This window comes from Carcharodon carcharias, chromosome 8, assembly GCF_017639515.1.
Source record: "Carcharodon carcharias isolate sCarCar2 chromosome 8, sCarCar2.pri, whole genome shotgun sequence".
NCBI classification, from domain to species: Eukaryota; Metazoa; Chordata; class Chondrichthyes; order Lamniformes; family Lamnidae; genus Carcharodon; species Carcharodon carcharias.
In genome coordinates this window covers 114,221,174-114,228,017 of record NC_054474.1, presented here as the reverse complement: position 1 = coordinate 114,228,017, position 6,844 = coordinate 114,221,174, and positions in this window count along the sequence as shown.

Genomic DNA, 6,844 nt, shown 5'->3' with positions numbered 1-6,844 from the left:
TCACAGAGCTCTACACCGCTATAACCCTAAACCCATTACAGAGCTCCATACAGCTATAACCCTCACCCTTTACAGAGCTCGATACGGATGTAACCCTCACCCTTCACAGGGCTCAATATAGCTGTAACCCTCACTGATTACAGACCATAATACAGTTATAACCCTCACCCTTTACATAGCTCGATACAGCTGCAACCCTCAACCTTTACAGAGCTTTATACAGCTGTACTCTCACCCTCACCCTTTACAGAGCTCTATACAGCTGCAACCCTAACTCTCACCCTTTACAGAGCTCTATACCGCTATAACCCTCACCCTTTACATAGCTCCATACAGCTTTAACCCTCACCCATTACAGAGCTCCATACAGCTATAACCCTCAGCCTTAACAGAGCTCGATACAGCTGTAAGCCTCACCCTTTACAGAGCTCCATACAGCTATAACGCTCACCCTTTACAGAGCTCCATACAGCTACAACCCTCACCCTTTACAGAGCTCCATACTGCTGTAACCATCACCCTTCACAGAGCTCTATACAGCTATAAGCCTCAGCCTTCACAGAGCTCGAGAGAGCTGTAACCCTCACCCTTTACAGAGCACGATACGGCTGTAACCATCACTCCTCACAGAGCTCTATACAGGTATAAGACTCAGCCTTCACAGAGCTCGAGACAGCTGTAACCCTCACCCTTAGCAGAGCTCTAGACGGCTGTAACCCTCACTCTTTACAGAGCTCCATACAGCTGTAACCCTCACCGTTTACACAGCTCAATACAACGGTAACCCTCACCCTTTACAGAGCTCTATACAGCTATAACCCTCACTTTTCATAGAGCTCTAAACTGCAGTTACCCTCACCCTTAGCAGAGCTGTATACAACTGTTACCCTCACCCTTTACAGAGCTCCATACATCTGTAACACTCACCATCTCCATTTACAGAGCTAAAGACAGCTGTAACCCTCACCTTCAACCTTTACAGAGCTCTATACAGCTGTAACCCTCAACCATTACAGTTCTATACAGCTGTAACCCTCACCCTTTACAGAGCTCGATACAGCTGTAACCCTCACCCTTTACAGAGGTCTATACAGCTGTAACTCTCACCCTCACCCTTTACAGAGCTCTATACAGCTATAACCCTCACTCTTCACAGAGCTCTATACAGCTGTAACATTCACCCTTTACAGTACTCGATATAGCAGTAACCCTAACACTGTACAGACCTCTATACAGCTGTAACCCTCACCCTTTATAAAGCTCTATACAGCTTTAACCCTCAACCATTACAGAGCTCCATACAACGGTAACCCTCACCCTTCACAGATCTCTATTCAGCTATAACCCTCACTCTTCATAGAGCTCTAAACCGCAATTACCCTCATCCTTAGCAGATCTGTATACAAATGTTACCCTTACCCTTTACAGAGCTCTATACAGCTATAACCCTCACTCCTCACAGAGCTCTATACAGCTGTAACCCTCAACCATTACAGAGTTCTATACAGCTGTAACCCTCACCCTTTACAGAGCTCGATACAGCTGTAACCCTCACCCTTTACAGAGGTCTATACAGCTGTAACTCTCACCCTCACCCTTTACAGAGCTCTATACAGCTATAACCCTCACTCTTCACAGAGCTCTATACAGCTGTAACATTCACCCTTTACAGAACTCGATATAGCATTAACCCTCACACTGTACAGACCTCTATACAGCTGTAACCCTCACCCTTTATAAAGCTCTATACAGCTGTAACCCTCAACCATTACAGAGCTCCATACAACGGTAACCCTCACCCTTCACAGATCTCTATTCAGCTATAACCCTCACTCTAAACCGCAATTACCCTCATCCTTAGCAGATCTATATACAAATGTTACCCTTACCCTTTACAGAGCTCTATATAGCTGCAACCTTCACCCTCAACCCTTTACAGAGCTCCATACATCTCTAACCCTCACCATCACCATTAACAGAGCTAAAAACAGCTGTAACCCTCACCTTCAACCTTTACAGAGCTCTATGCAGCTGTAACCCTCAACCATTACAGAGCTCTAAACAGCGGTTACCCTCACCCGTAGCAGAGCTCTATACAGCTTTTGCCCTCACCCTCACCTTTACAGAGCTAAAGACAGCTGTAACCCTCACCCTTTACAGAGCTCGATACAGCTGTAACCCTCACCCTTTACAGAGCTCTATACAGCTGTAACTCTCACCCTCACTCTTTACAGAGTTCTGTACAGCTGCAACCCTAACCCTCACCCTTTACAGAGCTCTATACAGCTGTAACCTTCACCATTTACAGAGCTCGATACAGCTATAAGCCTCACCCATCACAGAGCTCCATACAGCTATAACCCTCACCCTTTACAGAGCTCCATACGGCTGTAACCCTCACCCTTCACAGAGCTCTATACAGCTGCAACCCTCACTGTTTACAGACCTCGATACAGTTATAACTCTCACCTTTACAGAGCTCCATACAGCTATAACCCTCACCCTTTACAGAGCTCGATACGGCTGTAAACCATCACCCTTCACAGAGCTCTATACAGCTATAAGCCTCAGCCTTCACAGAATTCGAGACAGCTGTAACCCTCACCCTTAGCAGAGCTCTAGACAGCTATAACCCTCACTCTTTACTGAGCTCTATACAGCTGTAACTCTCACCCTCATCCTTTTCAAAGCTCTATACAGCTGTTACCCTCACCCTTAGCAGATCTATATACAGCTGTTACCCTCACCCTTTACAGAGATCGATACTGCTATAACCCTCACCCTTCAAGGAGCTCTCTACAGCTGAAACCCACACCCTCACATTTTACAGAGCTCAATGCATCTGTAACGTTCACCTTCACCCTTTACAGAGCTTCATACAGTTGTAAACCTCACCCTTTACAGAGCTCCATACATCTGTAACGCTCACCCTCTACAGAGCTCTATGCAGCTGTAACCCTCACCCTCTACAGAGCTCTATGCAGCTGTAACCCTCACTGTTTACAGAGCTCGATACAACGGTAACCCTCAACCTTCAGAGAGCTCTATACAGCTATAACCCTCACCCTTCACAGAGCTCTATACAGCTGTAACATTCACCCTTTACAGAGCTCGATATAGCAGTAACCCTCACACTGTACAGACCTCTATACAGCTATAACCCTCACCCTTTATAAAGCTCTATACAGCTGTAACCCTCAACCTTTACAGAGCCGTTGCAGCTGTAACCCTCAACATTCATAGAGCTCTATGAAGCTGAAACCCTCACACTTTAGAGAGCTCGATACGGTTGTAACCATCACCCTTTGTAGAGCTCTATACAGCTGTAAACCTCACCGTTTACAGAACATGCTACAGCTGTAACAATCACCCATCACAGAGATCTATACAGCTATAAGCCTCAGCCTTCACAGAGCTCGAGACAGATGTAACCCTCACCCTTAGCAGAGCTCTAGACAGCTGTAACCCTCACCCTTTACAGAACTCCATACAGCTGTAGCCCTCACCGTTTACAGAGCTCGATACAACGGTGACCCTCACCCTTCACAGAGCTCTATACAGCTATAACCCTCATGCTTCATAGAGCTCTAAACAGCGGTTATCCTCACCCTTAGCTGAGCTCTATGCAGCTGTTGTCCTCACTCTCACCTTTCCAGAGATCTATACATCTGCAACCCTCACCCTCAAACCATTACCGATCTCCATACAATTGTAACCCTCACCATCACCATTTACAGAGCTAAAGACAGCCGTAACCCAAACCTTCAACCTTTGCAGAGCTCTGTACAGCTGTAACCCTCACCCTTTGCAGAGCTCCATACAGCTGTAACTCTCACCCTCACCCTTTACAGAGCTCTATACAGCTGCAACCTTAACCCTCACCCTTTACAGAGCTCTATACAGCTGTAAACCTCACCATTTACAGAACACGATACAGCTGTAACCATCACACTTCACAGAGATCTATTCAGCTATAATTCTCAGCCTTCACAGAGCTCTAGACAGCTGTAACCCTCACCCTTAGCAGAGCTCTAGACATCTGTAACCCTCACCCTTTACAGAGCTCGATACGGCTGTAACCCTCACCCTTCACAGAGCTCTATGCAGCTATAACCCTCAAACTTTACACAGCTCCATACAGCTATACTCTCACCCTTTACAGAGCTCTATACAGCTGTAACTCTCACCCTCACCCTTTACAGAGCTCTATACAGCTGCAACCCTAACTCTCACCCTAACAGCTGTAAACCTCACTGTTTACAGAACACGATACAGCTGTAACCATCACCTTTCACAGAGATCTATACAGCTGTTACCCTCACCCTTAGCAGAGCTCTATACAGCTGTTACCCTCACACTTTATAGAGTTCTATACTGCTGTAACCCTCACCCTTTACAGAGCCCTACATGGCTGTAACCCTCACCCTTCACAGAGCTCTATACAGCTATAACCCTCACGCTTCATAGAGCTCTAAACAGCGTTTAACCTCATCCTTGGCAGAGCTCTATACAGCTGTTACCTTCACCCTTACCCTTTACAGAGCGCTACACAGCTGCAACCCTCACCCTCAAACCTTTACAGAGCTCCATACATCTGTAACCCTCATCTTCAACCTTTACAGGGCTCTATACAGCTGTAATCCTTAACCATTACAGAGCTCTATACAGCTGTAACCCTCACCCTTTACAGAGCTCGATACAATTGTAACCCTCACCCTTCACAGAGCTCCATACAGCTGTAACCCTCGTTGTTTACAGAAGCCTCAGCCTTCACAGAGCTCGAGACAGCTGTAACCCTTACCCTTAACAGAGCTCTAAACGGCTGTAACCCTCACCCTTTACAGAGCACTATACTGCTGTAACCCTCACCCTTCACAGAGCTCTCTACGGCTGTAACTGTCAACCTTTACAGAGCTCTATACAGCTGTAACCCTCGCCGTTTACACAGATCGATACAACGGTAACCCTCACCCTTTACAGAGCTCTATACAGCTATAACCCTCACTCTTCATAGAGCTCGAAACCGCAGTTACCCTCACCCTTAGCAGAGCTGTATACCACTGTTACCCTCACCCTCACCCTTAATAGAGCTCTATACAGCTGCAACACTCACCCTCAACCCTTTAGAGAGCTCCATACATCTGCAACCCTCACCATCACCATTCACCCTTTACAGAGATTGATACTGCTATAACCCTCAACCTTTAAAGAGCTCTCTACAGCTGAAACCCACACCATCACATTTTACAGAGCTCAATGCATCTGTAACGTTCACCTTCACCCTTTACAGAGCTTCATACAGTTGTAAACCTCACCCTTTACAGTGCTCTATACATCTGTAATGCTCACCCTTTACAGAGCTCTATGCAGCTGTAACCCTCACCCTTAACAGAGCTCTATACAGCTGTATCCCGCACACTCACCTTCTACAGAGCCCTATACAGCTGGAACTCTCACCCTCTACAGAGATCTACACAGCTGTAACCCGCACTGTTTACAGAGCTCGATACAACGGTAACCCTCAACCTTCACAGAGCTCTATACAGCTATAACCCTCACCCTTCACAGAGCTCTATACAGCTGTAACATTCACCCTTTACAGAGCTCTTTACAGCTGTTACCCTCACCCTTAGCAGAGCTCTATACAGCTGTTACCCTCACCCTTTACAGAGCTCTATACGGCTGTAACCCTCACCCTTTTCAGAGCTCGATACAACGGTAAACCTCACTCTTCACTGAGCTCTATACAGCTATAACCCTCACTCTTTATAGAGCTCTAAACAGCGTTTAACCTCACCCTTAGCAGGGCTCCATACAGTTGTTACCCTCACCCTTTACAGAGCTCGATACGATTGTAACCCACACCCTTCACAGAGTTCTATACAGCTGTAACCCTCGTTGTTTACAGACCTCGATACAGCTGTAACCATCACCCTTCACAGAGATCTTTACAGCTATAAGACTGAGCCTTCACAGAGCTCTAGACAGCTGTAACCCTCACCCTTCACAGAGCTCTATGCAGCTATAACCTCACCCTTTACAGAGCTCGATACAGCTGTAACCATCAATATTCATTGAGCTCTAGACAGCTGTAACCCTCACCCTTTACAGAGCTCTTTACAGCTGTTACCCTCACCCTTAGCAGAGCTCTATACAGATGATACCCTCACCCTTTACAGAGCTCTATAGGGCTGTAACCCTCACCCTTTTCAGAGCTCTATACAGCTGTTACCCTCACCCTTTACAGAGCTCTATAGGGCTGTAGCCCTCACCTTTTTCAGAGCTCTATACAGCTGTAACCCACACCCTTTACAGAGCTCTGTACAGCTGTAACCCTCACCGTTTACAGAGCTCGATACAACGGTAAACCTCACTCTTCACTGAGCTCTATACAGTTATAACCCTCACTCTTTACAGAGCTCTAAACAGCGTTTAACCTCACCCTTAGTAGAGCTCTATACAGCTGTTACCCTCACCCTTTACAGAGCTCGATACGATTGTAACCCACACCCTTCACAGAGCTCTATACAGCTGTAACCCTCGTTGTTTACAGACCTCGATACAGCTGTAACCATCACCCTTCACAGTGGTCCCTACAGCTGTAACCCTCAGCCTTTACAGAGCTCGATACAACGGTAACCCTCAACTTCACTGCGCTCTACATAGCTATAACCCTCACTCTTCATAGAGCTCTAAAGAGCGTTTACCCTCACCCTTAGCAGAGCTCTATACAGCTGCAACCCTCACCCTCACACTTTACAGAGCTCGATACGATTGTAACCCTCACCCTTTACAGAGCTCTATACGATTGTAACCCTCACCCTTTACAGATCTCTATATAGCT